Source organism: Orcinus orca, chromosome 3, assembly GCF_937001465.1.
Source record: "Orcinus orca chromosome 3, mOrcOrc1.1, whole genome shotgun sequence".
Classification (NCBI taxonomy): domain Eukaryota; kingdom Metazoa; phylum Chordata; class Mammalia; order Artiodactyla; family Delphinidae; genus Orcinus; species Orcinus orca.
This window is the reverse complement of record NC_064561.1, coordinates 23,218,157-23,236,199: the sequence shown is the minus strand read 5'-3', so window position 1 is coordinate 23,236,199 and position 18,043 is coordinate 23,218,157. Positions and strand designations below refer to the sequence as shown.

Genomic DNA, 18,043 nt, shown 5'->3' with positions numbered 1-18,043 from the left:
GAAATATTTATTAGGTGTCTACTAAGTGCCAGGCACTCTACTAGGCAGTAGAGATGTTGTATTAGAGGTGGAAAATGTCCTTGACCTCCAGAACTGATACTCTTGTAAGAGAAATACTGGGTCAAACTAAGTCAACAGTTTCTTTGCTACAGAGCTTTTTACGAGTCTTGTGAATTATGAGTCTCTGATAAGGAGATGTAGTGGACAACAGATCCCAAATTTATTTGAAATCTTTTCCTTCATGGACTGTCTCATAGGATTTATGATCCACTGAACACACGTTGAGAGACACTAGTATTCTGCAGTGGTTAGTTAATTGTTTTCTATTAAACAACTATATACTGAATCCATGATATTATTCTGGATGTTTTGGAGGATACAATGATGTACATGGCCACTGTGATGATAAGGGGGTCCAGTTTAGTTAAGAAGAGAAACCACAGGAGTTATAACTTAATGTAACAAGGAAATACAGACACATATACATATATTTATATGTAAATTACTATTTATATAGTATACAATGTCTTCTGAAGAAGATAGAGTTGTTTGTAACTTGGGATCTCACAGGAGGTTTCACAGAGAAGGTAGACCCTGAGCTGGGCAGAATTTCAGTAAGTTAATTTGGTTCTGACCGTACGATAAAATCAGGTATTTGCACTGGTCAATCTGACCTTGATGGAACAGCATTCCATTTGCAGGGAATGGTGTGATCAAACATGCAGTGGTGGAGATGGCCAGATTGTAATATTCCAGTACCTGGAAAGTGTTGGAACATCTGCTTTCTCCACGGTCTAGAAAAGTGAATCTCAAGTGAAATGCACGTATAATGGAGGCCAGTGCTCTTTGCTTTGTGCACTGCTTTGATTCTACAGCATGCAACAATGTAGTGATCTGTTTCAGATTGTCATTATTCGAGAGGGTTCTTAGTAACAGGAGTGGAAAAGGAAGACCTCTCTTCCTGTGTTTCTGCCCTATGCTCTTAAGCCAGAAAAGGTACCAACATCACTGACCTGACCTTGTCTCAGGTATCTATCAGGATCTACTAGAATCATTCTAGTGAAAGGTAACTAGACGTCCAAAAGACTCAAAAGATACACTATAACCTTTGTATACTTTACCTGGTGAAACAAAAATGTCACCTGAGTGGTCCCCTTCCCTAGAAATACCAGTATGTTCTTCCAGTGCATGGCAGAACTTTGCAGGTAAAACTGGGATAAAGGTGAAGAACAGTCTTAAAATTCTAGTCCTTGAACAGCACCTAACACACAACAGGTTTTCAATAATCTTAGCAACAGTATTCACAAATAATGACCATCAGCGTAACTGCTCTTTTGTGCCAAAATACATTACCATATTACTTTTTTTCCTTCAGCTTTACAACTTGGGTTCTATTATTGTTTCCATTTTACAGATTAGGAAAGTGAGGCTCAGAGATGCTAAGTCACTTGGGCAAGGTCACAGAGCTTGTAGGAGATAAACCTGCAGGCTTACTGTTGGATCCTACAAACCAGACCATAATTTAAGTCCTTCAAAATATACCTCAGAACATTTGAGTAAATTAATGAATAAATCCTCCTAGTCAGACTGACCAGATCATTATATTAGGTTCAGCTATAAGTGGAGGAAAGTCATAATCATAGTTGGACAGTTAATACAGTAATTTACTTGCTTTGAATTTTCTAAATGACATTTAGCTGCTAATTTCATGATGATAACCATCGAATAAAAACAGGTATATTTTGATGTTTGGAATAAGATCTGATATTGAGTAAAATACATATTGATTCCTAGACCTATATGATGTGAGTAACATGACATTGAGATGCCATCTAGAAGTACTCCTGTGCAGTTCATCATGTCAACCCAGCTAATAATTTTAGAATCTTCAGAGTGAATAATATATGCAGCCATAAAGCATATTTCTAATCAATGCAAATAATATTTTTCCTATGCTAAACCCAGAGTGAAGTTATAACACGCATCATAAGATTAATGGGCCATGTTTTCTTCATCACTTTGCTAAATTACTTAGTCTGGAAACCATTCAGAAGGTTGCGAATTGGAGCTGAGCAGTAGTAGTGAGACTGTGCCTCTGATGAAACTATTTCCACCCTGACCCCTACTGCTCCCTTCTTGGGAAAGAAGGCAACATTTCTCCTAGAAAAAGTCACAGGTTCATAAGCTGGCTTGTATAATACGTTTGGAGGAATAGTGTGTCTTTTAAGCAGAGCCTATCTCGGCATATAAAATAATTTTTACCTACCATTTAATGAAATTAACACTCACTTTGAGGCTAGGTCTTTTGCCATTTGACTCCTGGATCACGTCTATGGATATATTTTTTTCTTGAGACGAAGTGTGAACCCAATATAGTATCCATCATTCAGTCTATCTAGCTGAGGTACATCATCTGAAGCACAAGCTCCGTGAGGCCAGGCACTTTATCTGCTCTATCAGTGTAGCCCTGATGCCTAGTGTCTAGCTTTTGGAGATTCTTAATAAACATTTGTACTGAATAAGGTATGTATATGGTGAGCAAAAGTTGGCTTCCCATTTTCCAGTCAAGGGTATCCCACTCATGTTCTGTGAACACTGGATAGCAGAATCTTACTATGTTATTTTTCTTTTCCCTTTGCAAGTTTCCTGAAAGGGCATTCCTGTCCTTAGAATGTCCATCTCCTCCCATCTTCCTGGAGAATAACTCTTCTTTCTTAAATACTTAGCCCCATTATTGACTCTTTAAGATTGAATGTATTACCTCCTTACAAACAGGAAAATGCAGTGCTTTTTTTTTTTTTTTTCGACAGTTTATCACCAGAAAATTATTCTAACACCTGAAATTCTGGACCTAAAATGCCTGGACTAGTGGTTCTCAAAGTCTGGTACCCAGACCAGCACATCAGCTGCACGTAGGAATTTTTAGAAGTGAAAGTCTTGGGCCCTGCTCCAGACCTACAGACTCGGACACTCTGGGGGTGGGGCCCACTGCCTGTTTCAGCAAGCTCTCTTGGTGATGCTGATGCATACTCAAGTTTGAGAGCCACTGCTTAGACCTAGAACTTAAGGTTTAGGCTTTGGACAGATCTGAGTCCTAAACACTACTGAGACACTGGGGTGACCATGAGCAAGTTACTTCTGGGAACCTCTTAGCATCTGTATGCCTTGCTTAGCTAATAGTGATTTTAATTAATTAGAAGAATGCACACGGTGTACTCAAGAGAGTAACCAAAGCATACTTTATGTTCCATAAATTCTAGCTGTTTACCATTATCATCAATCAGAGCTTACTGACACATCCTGAAGACATTCTTCTAATAAGTGTAATAATGTGGTTTGTAAAATTAACAGCTTAGAAGAGCATATTACGAAGTTCATCAGACAGGATCTCAGCAGGAAATCAGGGGTACATCAATAAGGATAAATTGAGCCCAATGTAGAGAATCAAGAGATAGTGTAGTGCCCTGGGTTCAGTAGAAGTGTGGCTACCTTTATAGAAGATGAAAGAGAAAGGAAGCCTTGCTGGAGAGAGAGTCCTCCCCAAAGATGCTGTGATGCCCCACGGAGAAGCACTATACGTTAGTTGGGGGATGCAATTTGGCAAGAATTAATACCCTAACTTCACTCCCCTCCTTCATTCCCTACAGTCTTCTATTGGTACTCTTCATTGGTGAGCCAAACAGAAGCTAGAGCAAGGACACTTACTAAGATAGGCCATGCAAGCCATCCATATAGAGTTGGGTGGAGAAAGGATGTGGAAGGGCAAAGAGGACATATTTCCCGCAGGTGGTGAGCGAGCTGTAAAATCACTCGCCCTTCTAACATCATTGCCATTGCAGGAGCACGGAGGAGCAAGTGGTTACTTCTGACTTGGCAGATCCAGGCGACTGCAGGACAGAACTGGTATATGAGTTGGGCTTTAAAGGTAGATTTGAATTTTAATGGAGAGTATGGAGTAAGAAATGGTGAAGAACCAAGGGAAAGGGAGATTCATTGCAAATGGAGAAAAGAAAAGTGGCATAAAGACAAGAAAAGTCAAGACTTATGGAAGAGATAGCAAATACTCTGCGTGTGACTGGAGCAGAGAATGGGCAGACGAAGGCTGGAAGTTAAGATGAAGTCATCCTTGAATAACATTAAAGTTTCCTCCTTTAACCTCAATTTCTACCTTCTACTCCCTTCATTAACATTGGAAAATTAAAAGTGAATTTGACTGGGCTGGTGACAATGGCAGTATGAAGCAAAGAGAGGAGAATAAGAGTAAAAAATTTAGTAGTACCTTGGTGAAGCTGGGTAAATGATGGGTGGTGGTGTCACGTCAAAGCATGGGCAAGTGATTGTGACAAATATAGGCTTATTTCTTGACTATATGACTTCAGTTAAGGTACTTAAGCCCTCTAGGCTGCAGTCTCCCAACCTGTAAAATGGGGATAAAACCTCGCTTCCTCCAAGGTTTCTGTGAGGATCTAATGAGCAATGGAAGTAAGAGTTGAGTCCAGTAATCAGTTTTTAATACATATAAACTAATGTGAGGATAAGGGTAAGAATGCTTGCTATCATTTATTGAATACTTATTATGTGTCCAATATTGTGCTAGTCTATTTACATATCTTTTCTCACTTAGCTTTCTTTTCTCTTATCTGCCTTTCTATAGGCAAGAGATAACTGATGGCTCAGTTATGAGGAAACGCAGTTGTGAGGAAAATGTCAGAGGGAAAATGTACCAGAAAGTTAATTCCTAATGGATCTGTCAGCCTTAAACAGAGCATGTCTGTGCTAAACTGTGTAAAATATCTGTGCTAAAACTACTCAATTGGACAAGTTTTGATAAAGTATTAACTTAATGAATAGGCATAAACAGCTTGGAGCTTTTTGGAGGGTATGTGGTAATATTAGTATTGGTGTGATGACTTTTGAAAGTTCTATGGTGTATAGAAGTCAAAAAGAAGACCCGGAAAGGGGGAAAACTCTCTCTGAAAGTTATTGGGGAAGTCTGGCTAGTAAGACTCCAAAAGGGAGAATCAGTAAGAGGCCAGGTTATTCATAGGCCTTCTAAGAATGTGTCCATGAGAAATATTTACAATGATTGGATGCCGGAATAAAGGAGAACACTGGCTCCATAAATGGTAACTTATTTTACACAAACAGGCTAATGATAAAAAATAATGAAAATCTGATGGATTTTTGAGAGTTTCATTGACCAAACTGAGACAAAAGTGCATAACAGCTAGATGCTCATAGTTTTAATCAGTTCCCTTTGGAGTCAAGCAAAGATAGCACCTGAAATGGTAAGGGACGTTTATGCAAGGTCACAAAGATTTTTGGTGGTGCATTTGGGATATAAACCCATTTCCATAAGATTTCCTTCAGAGGTCAAATGTTTGCTTGTCAAAAGTAGCATGAACTTACTTCCAGGAAAAGTTCTTAAGAAAAAATAATTTGAGTAATGAAGAACACTGATGTAACAGTTAATTTAAGAACCCAGAAATAGAGGTAAAGAGTAAAGCAATTATGGGTTAAGAGTCTGCATAAATTCCCCTGGAAGGGGGATATGGTCAGAGATGGCAGTTTGAAAACAGTGAGTCACCAAAAGTAAACGTTTAAATTACAAGCTGCTTTGGGGGTCTTCAAGAGAGATTTTATAGATTGAACAACAACAGCAGCAAGGATAAGGTGTAACGCTGTCATGTAGACTGCAGCCTGAAAAGAAAGCATTGCAGAAAAGCCACATCATCTTGAATTTATATTTCCGTGCATTTGAACAGATTGGAGAGCAGTAAAGTTGCTTTAAGAGTGAGTGATTTAAGTCAACCAGCTTGTGAATAATACGAGATATTTTTGCATTTACATTAACTTATGTCCATAAATAACGAACTTTAACAATGAACAAAATCCGTAATCCTGATAATGCTAAGAAAACTGGAAAGATACCTTTACCTTGAAAAGACAGGATAAAGAAGACAGCATAGAAATTTAGGGAGATTGCAGTTTTGGAAAAATTATATTAACATTTATTAGCTGATACAGCTTTGAAATGTGATGATTTAAAGAAAGAAGTAGACTGTTGATTTCTAAAAGGTAATGTGTTGGCTGAAAGAGAAGAGAATCTTGTTGAGACCTAAAGTGTTCTTTTAAGGATATATTTCAATGTCATTTCAAAAAAATAAACACATTTCCCATGACAAAACAGTGAGGTTAATGGAATAATGCAGGTGAAAGCTTTTTGGCCCAAAGGAGTTCCATCCTTTGGAACAAAGTTTTATTGTTGAACACACCATGACCCAGGCCTGTGAGTGCCAGCACAGTGGCTGTTTTTACAAGATCTGGTACAATATTCACAGTAGTTCTGGCCTTAGCACTAGGCAAGGATCATTCTTTTTGTATCTTCCTGATTGCTTCCTCTACAGAAATGGGATAATCCCTCCGCTTCTAAACTGGAAAGTAGTTTCTTCCCTCAATAAAACTAGTTTCTTCTCCAGGTTGAGCTTTTCCAACTCTTAGAGGTCTAAAATGAATGATATGAAACATACTATATTTGCATCTATTTTTATTTAAGAGTTATCTAAGGAGATTTATCTAATTAAATAGGAATTTCCTAAGAGATGCCAAAATAACAACCAACAAGTTTTCTTTAAAGATCATATATATTATATAACAAGATCCACCTAAGAGTTAAAATATAAGTAGGTATACAATTTAACTATTTGAAGATAATTTTTCTTCTTACCACTGAAGCAATAAGCAGGTAGTAGTACAATTTGGGGAAAACAATATTTCTGGCTTTTGTTTGTTTTATTTTAATTTGTGATATTCATGAGATCTTTTGTGAAGCCTTTGGGTATATAGTAAAATTCATGGGTTTTTAACTTTGTATTGACTCGTATTTTTGTAGGTTTAAAATTTTTCTTCTGGCTTTAATTTATACTATCTCCATTTACTTTTTCATTTAGAAATAATGTATTTTTCTCAGGATTGCAATCTCAGTGCCGTCCTCTACTTTTCTATTTGTTGGACGTTCTCTTAGACGTCTACATTTTTGTCTAGTTCGTACATTTCTAGATTTTTATACAATTGATAAGAACTCTTTAATCTTATGAATTCTTTATATTTTCTCTTTGGAGACAAGATTTATAGGGATTTCCTTGGGCTTAAACTAGAAAGAAAAACGAATTTGCATATGAAATGTTGAAGGCTTTGTTACAAAGTGGGTTAACATTATATGTATGTTTGAAATAAACTACTTCAGCCAGAGCATCTAGCTGTTAACCTCCAGATTAATATCTATCATAAAATATGTGCATGCTTCCAACACATGGCATTGCCTCCTATTACTGCATGTCCAGGAGAAATTGTTTTGTCTTTGCACTTTTTTTTTTTTTTTTTTTTTACTGACAGCTATCCAAAAATCAAGCTGAACCCTTGTATGTGAGGACAGAAAAGGACAATTTTTAGACAGGTCTAATATCCAGTTGTACCTTTCAGTCACTTAGAGAGAAGGCTTAGACCCCTGAAGCCCAAAGTCACAGGTTTTTTAGGATTATGGTGGTATATACCTCCAGTTTATAGAAAAAAAATGCGTTGTAGAAAATCCAAGTTAAATTAGGACTAAAATCCAAGTTAAATCTAGAACTAAAGTTTTACTGCCCCAAATACGTGTAAACTCTAGGTTACTGCTCTGTTGTCCATTTCATCAGTTGCAGAATATTCAAGTTAGTCTTTCAATGCTAACAAGAACATAAAAATGCATTATGTCTAAAAGCAGAACATGATTGCCAAGCCAGATCTGCGCATTACCTGAGAGTTTGGGGGGCCACCCAAGCGGCATCTACTTGTTTGCTACTGACCTTCAGTTAGACTTGCTCAAGAATTGTTACAATGTAATAACATACACCCTTATGTACTCTTGAGTTTATTGAAAACACACAGCAAATGTGCACACACACACAGATACACACCAGCACACCAGCACGCACCTACTCTAGAGCCTAGAATTTTAAGAGTCAGAACTTTTTATTTGCTTCTGGATTAAGATGGACCCTGTATTTCCTCAGCATGCTAATTAGAAACTCTATAAACAATTCAAAACCAGCTTCTTAAAATTCTGTTTTACAAAAATTGATGTTAAGTATTGTCCTTAGAGAGTTCTACTCTGACTTTTCAAATTGTTTTTTTCTCCCTTCATGGGATAAACAGTTAGGGTTTCTTTTTGTTTGTTTTTTATCTCTCATTGTAAAAAATTCTATCTTAAAAGCTGATTTATTATTTCTTCCTTAGCATGGACGACATGGGAACAAAGATGATATTTCATCAGTCTTGTTTTTATTTAAGTTGAAAGGTTATATATTTCTACTATCTACTGCAATACTGCTAAATATTTTTATAGTGCTTGTAAATCTTATGACATTATTTTTTTAGTTTGTATTTAAGGCATTTACTCAAAAGGGACCATATGCCTCAGTTCATGTCACTCTATCATCAGTGTGTATGGTCACTCTATTTTCTAATACTTTTAAGATTGGTTTTGGCCCCGACGTTCCTCTGCCAGATTTATTTCCTTTATTTTCCCCTATATAGCACCATTTGGGCCATTTAATATGTAATTTCCCAACTCACCTTTCATAGTTATTTTAAACATATGTATATATTTGAAATACCGAATTGTTTTGTATTTTCTAATTTTTGCAAAAGTAGTATCGACTAAGAATCACATCCTATTCTTTTATTTTTTCTACACAAAATTATTGTTTTAAAATTTGTCTGTGTTGCTCCATAGAAATTATTGCTTCTGGCCACTGTCTAATATTCCACCATATGTTAATCCCATGTTTTGCTTATCCATTACCCTGGTGATACATACTTAGGCTCTTTTCAACACTTTATGTCCACCATAAAGCATTAATACACTCTTTCCACATGTCCCCTTGAGTAACAGTGCAGAGTAACAGTGCAGCCGTGGAATAGCTGAGGTAGAAGTCATATATATGCCTTATTTCACAGATTCCTCCCCAGAATAGCTGTACCATTTTCCCCTCACCAGCAATACTTGGACTTTCTCTCTTGCCACATCCTTTGTCACCACATGCTGTTAATCTGCATTTTTAAAAATTAATTAATTTATTTATTTTTGGCTGCATTGGGTCTTCGTTGCTACACTCAGGCTCTCTCTAGTTGCAGCGAGTGGGGTCTACTCTTCGTTGCGGTGCGCAGGCTTCTCATTGCAGTGGCTTCTCTTGTTGCGGCGCACAGGCTCTAGGCGCGCGGGCTCAGTAGTTGTGGCTCCCAGGCTCTAGAGCGCAGGCTCAGTAGTTGTGATGCGCAGGCGGAGTTGCTCCACGGCATAATTTGCATTTTAACTTCTGGACATTTGGCATGTGTGGATTCATATGAAGTAAGGTGTTTTAATTCTGCATTGCTCTGATTCTAGAAAAGTTAGGTCTTCATATACTTTCTTGCTATTCATGTTTTCCATTCTATGAATTGCCTATCATGACCTTCGCTCATTTTTCTATTGAGTATTCTGTGTCTTTAGAGATGTAGAAGTTTTTGTATTCAGATGTTGAGTCCTTTATTGGGTTTTAGATAATGTATATGTCTTCTACCCATCAACTGTTTTTCAGTCTGACTTTGGTATCCTTTATTGTACATAAAATTCTAATTTTTTATTAAAGTATAATTGATTTACAATATTATGTTAATTTCAGGTGTACAACATGGTGATTCAATATTTTTATAGATTATGCTCCATGGAAAGTTACTATAAAATATTGGCTATATTCCCCATGCCCTACAATATATCCTTGTATCTCATTTATTTTATACATAAGTTGTCTGCACTTCCTAATTCCCAGTCTGTATCTTGCCCCTTTCGCTTCCCTCTCCCCACTGGTAACCACTAGATTGTTTTCTATATCTGTGAATCTCTTTCTGTTTTGTTGTATCCATTCATTTGTCTTATTTTTTGATTCTACTTATAAGTGATATCATTACAGTATTTGTCTTTGTCTGACTTATTTCACTAAGCATAATACCCTCCAGGTCCATCTATGTTGTTGCAAATGGCAAAATTTAACATTTTTTATGGCTGAGCAGTGTTCCATTGTGTACATATGGCACGTATTCTTTATTCATTCATCTGTTGATGGACACTTAGGTTGCTTCCATATCTTGGCTATTGTAAACAATGCTGTTATAAACACTGGATGTGGGTGCATGCATCTTTTCAAATCAGTGTTTCTGTTTTCTTCAGATATATACCCAGGAGTGGAATTACTGGAATTTCTGGTTGTTCTGTTTTGTTTTTGTTTTTATTAACATCTTTATTGGAGTATAGTTGCTTTACAATGGTGTGTTAGTTTCTGCTTTATAACAAAGTGAGTCAGCTATACATATACATATGTCCCCATATCTTCTTCCTCTTGTGTCTGCCTCCCACCCTCCCTATCCCACCCCTCTAGTGGCTACATCAGTTAACATCCCCACCAACAGTGTACCAGGGTTCCCTTTTCTCCACATCCTCACCAAGGCTTGTTAGTTTTGTTCTTTTTTATGATAGCCATTCTGACATGTGTGAGGTGATCTGTCATTGTGGTTTTGATTTGCATTTCCCTGATGGCTAGTGATGTTGAGCATCTTTTCATGTGCCTGTTGGCCATCTGTATGTTTTCTTTGGAAAAATGTCTATTCAGCTCTTCTGCCCATTTTTTTAAATCAGATTTTTTATATTAATTTATAATTTTAATATAGTTAAATTCATCACTTTTGCTTCATACAATGTATGCTTCTTTATTTTTCAAAGATGTATTTCATCTCTTACCCTGAAATCACAAATATATTACCTTGCAATTTCTTTTATTCTCTCTAGATTTTATTTTTCACATTTAGATATTAAAACTATTGTATTTTAGTTTTGTACATTAGGTGGAATTATATAACATAATGGTTAATAGAATGATTTCTGTGGGGTTTAAGTTCCAGCTCCACCATGTACTTCTTAGGCTAGTCATTTTATCTCTCATACCTCAGTTTTTCCACCTGTAAAATGAGGATAATAGTTTATGCCTTGTGGATTTTTTTATGAAGATTAGGTTAGCTATATAGGACTGGGTACAACATAAGTGATATCACTAGGTTAAGATCCAGTCTCATCTCTCTTTTGAAAATGAGACTGTTTCCCCAAAAGCTGTAATTCAGCTTCCTCCATTGGACTATGATTCCATCTCTTTCATGTGCCAACTTCCTATCTGTATATAGCTCTATTTCTAGGCCACCTGTTTGATTTGTTTTCTTGTTTGCCGTTTCTTCCAAGGGCATCACACAGTTCTTATCTATCATGACTTCCCAATATATCTTAATGTATAGGGCACATTCTCCACTTTGAGCTTATTTTTCAAAACTACCTTAGCTGTATGGAGAACTTTATTCTTCCAGATACATTTTATTTTATTTTATTTTATTTTATTTTAATGTTTTTATAGGAGATAGAGCAATCTGCTCTTTTTTTTCTTTCTTTTTTTTTTGGCTGTGTTGGGTCTTCATTGCTGCGTGTGAGCTTTGTCTAGTTGCAGCGAGGGGTGGGGCAGGAGGCTACTCTTTGTTGTGGTGCACAGTCTTCTCATTGCAGTGGCTTCCCTTGTTGCGGAGCACAGGCTCCAGGCTCGTGGGCTTCAGTAGTTGTGGCTCGTGGGCTCTAGAGTGCAGGCTCAGCAGTTGTGGTGCACCAGCTTAGTTGCTCCGTGGCATGTGGGATCTTCCTGGACCAGGGATTGAACCCATGTTCCCTCCATTGGCAGGTGGATTCTCAACCACTGCGCCAGCAGGGAAGTCCCCCAGATACATTTTAGAATCACTTTTTTATGCTGTCCCTCAAAAAAAAAGAGCTTGGCCTTTTATTACAGTTGCATTTAATTTTATAGATTAATATAAGGACATTTATATTATTATAGTAAATCATCTCATCCATACCTGTGATATATATTTCTTTTACTCATGTGTCCTCTAATAAAGTTTTCATTATGAAGATTTTCTGCATAATTTATTAGGTGAAACCCCATACTCTCTATAGGTTTTGTTACTGTGGTAAATTCATCTTGTATTGTATCTAGATATTGATGCTATGGAGGAACACAATTGATTTTGGTGTATTAATTTTTTTCCAGCCCCTATGTTGAGCTCTTTTCTTAGATTTAATAGCTTATTGATTTTCCTGTGTTTCCAATGAAATACATAATCAAAACAATCTATAAATATGACATTATTATCTATATTCTTCTAAACCTTCTCTCTCTTTCTATTTCTCTCAATACACAGCTCCAAAAAGGTCGGTTCCAATAGACCAGTAATGTTAGAAATCTTTATCTCAATTCTCTCCTTAAAGGAAATGCTAATTTTTAAAAAAAATTAGTAGTATAATAATTTTTGTTAGTGTATACATGTGCCATGTATTTTTGGTATATAGCCTTTATCAAGGAAAGATAGTTATTATTTGGATCTAGTTTTATAAAATTTACCCTACCCAATAGATTTTGAACCTCATGGGATGCTTTTTATCTCTTCTATCTAAAAAGAATGATGATATGATTTTCTCCTTTTATTTAACTAATATAGTGAATCACATGATTTGACTGGCTGATAGTGAACCAACCTTGCATTCTCAAGGATAAACCCACTTGACCAAATCGTATTATAGTATAGATTAGCTTTTGCTATATTACAAACCACCTCAAAGCTTAGTGGCTTAGGGAGATCAGCTTGGTGCTTTGTGACCACCTAGAGGGGTGGGATAGGGAGGGTGGGAGGGAGGGAGACACAAGAGGGAAGAGATATGGGAACATATGTATATGTATAACTGATTCACTTTGTTATAAAGCAGAAACTAACAAACCATTGTAAAGAGATTATACTCCCATAAATTTATAAAAAACAAAACAACAACAACAAAAAACTTAGTGGCTTAAAATAGCAATTACTTGGCAATTTGGGACTGGATTCATCTGGGTAGTGTTTTACTTTTGGTTTTATCTGGGCTCCTTCATGCAGTTTTAGTCAACTGATGGATCAGCTGAGTGAGAGCTGGTCTGAGACAGCCTCACTCACAGGTTCGGTGGTTGGCTTGGACAGTGGGAGCACCTGGTCCACTTGTCTTCCGAACCTAGTGGGCTAGTCCTCGGCAACTGAGCCATCAAGCTCTTTTGCTATTGTCTCATCATGTGGGTTGAGTATGCCAAAGCCCAGTCCTGCTGAAGTGGTGACTCAGGAATGAGGGTGTCAGAGGGGATTGTACCATAATTTTTGAAACATCCTATCACAATGTTTTTAATATACCTTAAAACTCTGTGGAATAATAGTATATTTAGGTTTTTGACTTATATTTTTAATAAGGAAAATTTGATTGTAATGTTTTTTTATATTGCCCCTGTTTTGTATAATATTCTTCTTGCACCTCTAGCCCCATTATTCTAGCTTGGGGTACTTAAAATGTATTGAAGGGGATAGAAATGAGTATTGCATCTTAAATAAAATAGTCTTGGACAAGTGGTTCCCACTTATCACTGAGGTTGTTCAACAGGCTGCACTCTCACAGTGGACTATTGAACCCTTATGCACACCAAGCATTACATCTCACTTATACTTTACTAGCATTCTTGTGCTGGTTCCTTGATTTTAATTTAAAAATAATAAGTACTTGAAAAAATACAAAGTAAGAAGCAAAAAGCCTCCATCACCCTAGTCTCTTTCCCTCACAGGGGAAGCAACTATAAAGTTAAGATGTCAATTAAAAAATATTTACAAGATGAAAATGATTCTTCAAAGTCCTTGGGGGCATTTAATCATTGAAGGGTATGCTGAAGAAGGTAAGTAACAGTTTGACCTCCAATCCAGAGACTATTGGCAATAAGTGTAAACAGTGCTCTAACAACATGGCCTAATAGAACTATAGAACTAAAGAAAAAGCTAGGATTAGGATTATTGGGCCCGAATTCACATTGTTCCTAATGAAGAACCTTAAAATCACGAAATATTGACTGATCTCTAATTCTAAGTCATTCCAGAATGCTATTTTCTATGTCGAGGAGTGGAGTTTGAGAGAGACATAAGAAGGAATAAAGTCCAATTTGGTTTTAAAGAATCATGGAGAAATGAAGATTATTTCTTTCATAATTTCCCTGTAGATAGAGCTCTTCTATGACTGACTGTTTCACTAAAGCAGGGAAATACAGGGTGTTATCCAGAAAATCGTATCAGTTTACTTCAAGTCAGTCCTCTTCTGGGCAAACACATCTTTAAATTCATTTGTATTATATAGTATTTTAAATTATGAATTGTTTTGTCTTCTCAGGTCAGTTTCTTTTAGCCACGTGGGTTTGTTCTCTGTTTATTCCTTCCTCCTTCCCTCTCTTCCTTCTTCTCTCCTGTACTCCCTTTTTTATTAGTGAATTGGAAAGACGATTTCCTTATATACGCTAAACTGTGCAATAGCAAACCCCCAAAATATAACTAACGTTTTATGAAGAAGACAATAACGAAAAAAATTATAGTGGAAAAATCTTAGGAAACTGGAAGGAATTTGGGGGTCTTTCTGTCTCGAAGTAGATTTGGAATGTGCATTTCAGGTTCTCTTTTTTAATGCAGGGTTGCTAGTTGAGCCTTTATTTTGTTTCCAGAAAAACAATCAGCTTACATATTTTTTTTAACAAGGTTTTCTTCACCTTTCGAAATGAGTAATGATTAAAACGAATATTATATAGTTAAGTGATGTCTAATTTTTTTCCTCATGGGTTCACCGTAGTTCAGGTTATAGCCCTGATCTGTTTAATCCTCCAAGAATCCTGAGAGGGAACAAAGGGGCAGAAGTTCTTTCCTCATTTCACAGATGAGAAAACTGAGGTTCAAAGATTCAAAGTGAGGTTAAGTGCTTCTGCCAAGGTCATTCTCTGAGGTGAAGCCGGAGCCAGGAATAGCACCTCATCCTCTTGTTTTCTCTCATGTGATTCTCCATGCGCTGACCCACTCTGACTATAAAAACACACTGTACCAGGCCTCACACGGTCCCTGAAACGTCCTTTTAGTAGGACACGATGGTAGTGACAAGATTGAACAGATATAAAGAATGCTGTAAAAAAGGACCTGTCTTTTTTGTTGACTCCATCCCATAAACTTCCACAGCCACACTGCATGAGAAACATGAGACATCCATTAAGATCATATTCCCATGAGTTCCCAAAATCTAGCTAGAACTAGATTTTGCAGAAATTGAAGACACATCTTGTGGCCTGACTGCTGAAAATGAGTGTCTCAGGAGTCAGAGAGGCATTGCTGCTCAACGAAGTCAAGAATGCCCTTTGCTAATTGTTTCTCCTCCATTTCTGAGGGAATTTAAATTCATGATCGGCACCGTATATTATACTTCAATACTATTCATCATCCATCTTGTACGTATTTGCAGGAAAGAATGTTGCCCAAGTCATTATATCCCGCCATGATTCACAGTCGTATGACCTTAGGTGGCAGCTCAGCAGGAGCTTACCGGTGCCTTAAATCATCCCTGTTGTGGACATACAAGAGCGTGACCTCTGACTTCCCAAGCTGTCTCTTCATGAAATGAAAATGGAACTGCAAGTTTAGGGGAAAGTTTTGAAAGTGTCTGGCTCTTGTAGTCATCTAATGAGGTCCTCATTTCTAGCTGCTAAGCATGCCCTTTAATTGGTAGTCACTCGAAAATCAATGATAATATAACTGTCCAACTCTTTGGAGCTATTTTTCTCTCTGCTTTCTATCCTGCAAGTGCACGATAAAAGAAACCACCCATTCAGCCATTATCTTGTGTCACTTACTATTCAGAGATCAGTCTTCCTTTATGTGCTCTTTCAGGAAAGACCTGGGTTGTATTTTTCACTTGCATTTCAGGCAGAGAGTAGAGTCCTTGGCACAGATTAAGTCCTCAAAAATGTTAGATGGGTGGATGGGTGGGCAGTGGTTTGCAGCACATGAGCAACTACAGTAGCATTGTGATACATGACAAGGAAATGACCTCAGTTGGGGAAATAAATGCCTAGCACATATGCCACCACTTTCCCCTTCCATCTTCATTACAGTCCTTACTAATCTATTATGACATTTTTTCCCATTGGGTCTAGACGTGACCTCAGGATCCTTGTAGAATATAAACAGTCCTGTGCAATGTAAACCTTGTATAATGTAAACAATGCTTTACTGTTTGATTTGAGTTGGGACACGAGAAGAATCCTATTTTCCGTCCATAACATAGACGTTGGGAATAATAGCTAATGCTTATGTAAACATATAGATTCATAGGATAGAAAAATAATTTTTAAGAAATGACCTAGTACAGACTCAGGGGGAAAATATATGTTACCTTGATTATAGAAATTTGGTTCAGCCACTCAGCTTCAACCTTCAAAAATCATGTCACTTTATTTTAAACCAACATATGAATCCAAGGTATAGCAAAATAAACCATAAACCTTGCAGAACAGGGCCCTTCTAGATACGATCTCGTTAGGACCTGATCCTCCATGGTTGTATCTACACAGAGGGGTAATGCCAGGTCCCCTACTGGGAAGTTGAATTGGAGGAAGAGACAGACATAGAGGTACTATGGATAATTCTAGACTGACATGGTCATCAGGAAGTCCTAGAAAAATAATTTCTGGTGAGTATAGAGTAAATCAGCAATGAGAAATGGAGAGGATTGGAATTAAGTAGACTCATCACTAGTCCGTGGTTATCACCAGTGTACCAGTTTAGCAATGAATTAATTACTCAAGGTAATTGATGCTAGGTAGTCTAACAAACACTCCTGAAAGCCACGTGTCTTAACTTAATAAATGTTTATTTCTCTTGTCAGAGACCAGTGTGAATTAGGTGGTTCATTCTTAGCAGATTATTTTCAAGTAGTGAATCAGGAACCCATGCCCCCTCCACCTTGAGGTGTTGTCTTAAATGCATGACTACCTAAACTACAGCAGAAGGGAACATGGGCAATCATGCATAATATCTCCTGGCCAGGCCTGAAAGTGGTAGACCCATACCCTTTCAACAAGAATGCAAAAACTTGACCTCTGCCTGGCTCCAAGGGAGGTTAGAAAAGGTCATTGTTCTGTGTGTCCAGGAAGAGGAGAATGAAATGCATCTCACTATCTCATCCATAGCTAAAGGCAGGTAATCTGTGAGAGAGAGCAATGTTTGCAGATGGTGATACATGAAGATTGAGGAAGATTGATTTCTCAATCATTGAGGAGTACTGTTCCATCTAACTGAGTTCTGAATGGTAATAAAGTCATCCACTGAAAACTTACCAATCTAGTTTGTGTGCAAGATATTATGAATTATAGTCTTACCGTTAATTTAGCAGACCCACAAATATTTACATCTACCAAGCACCGTGCTGGCAACTGCAGCTTACCAGTACTTCTTTCCTGGGCCCTGGATAATTTCCAGTAGTTGGTATCGGGATCTAAGCTATCCACTTGATGTGGACACTAGTCCCCTTGTAGCCCTGTCACAGGAGCCTTTAACCATTTGTGGCCAAAAACAAAGGAAATGGGCAAGAGTTACCGCTCTGCTTATCAGAAAGTGTCTCCTAAAGTCTTGTCTCCTAAATCATTTTTCCGGCCCCTTTATAGTAATTCTTTCTTTATTCACATTTCTTGGCCTACTGAACGCTATAATCAAATCCTCCCTCAATTTTCTTTTTTCTGAAGTATATAAAACTACATTTTCTTCAGCCTTTTTTTAAACAAATGATAATTATCTTGTTTATTTGTATTTGGAAAATCTAATGAGATCACATATTTAAAAATCACACACTATCAAAAGATAAATAGTAGTAGTAATTCCTTCTGGAATATTTTTCCCCCTCATCCAACCAACGTTAGGTCCCTTACCCCCTTTCTTAGCAACTTTTATTAATTTCTTATGTGTCTATCAGAAGTTTTTTGTGGCAGACGTACATGTGTATGTTTCAGAGGTTACTGTTGTCATGAATTCACAGAAGCCAGAGCCTGGAAAGCATTAAGTGGTCCTG

The 18,043-nt window shown here is 37.2% G+C and overlaps 1 long non-coding RNA gene and 1 pseudogene across 1 annotated transcript; one reads left to right on the top strand and one right to left on the bottom strand.

Annotated features, from left to right (window-relative positions):
* LOC125963844 (UDP-N-acetylglucosamine--peptide N-acetylglucosaminyltransferase 110 kDa subunit-like) overlaps positions 1-18,043 on the bottom strand; it is a 232,997-nt pseudogene that overhangs the window by 125,465 nt on the left and 89,489 nt on the right.
* Positions 292-9,684, top strand: LOC125963869 (uncharacterized). Its single transcript, XR_007476293.1, has 2 exons — positions 292-3,925; positions 8,275-9,684. It is a non-coding gene; the product is annotated as an uncharacterized LOC125963869 (long non-coding RNA).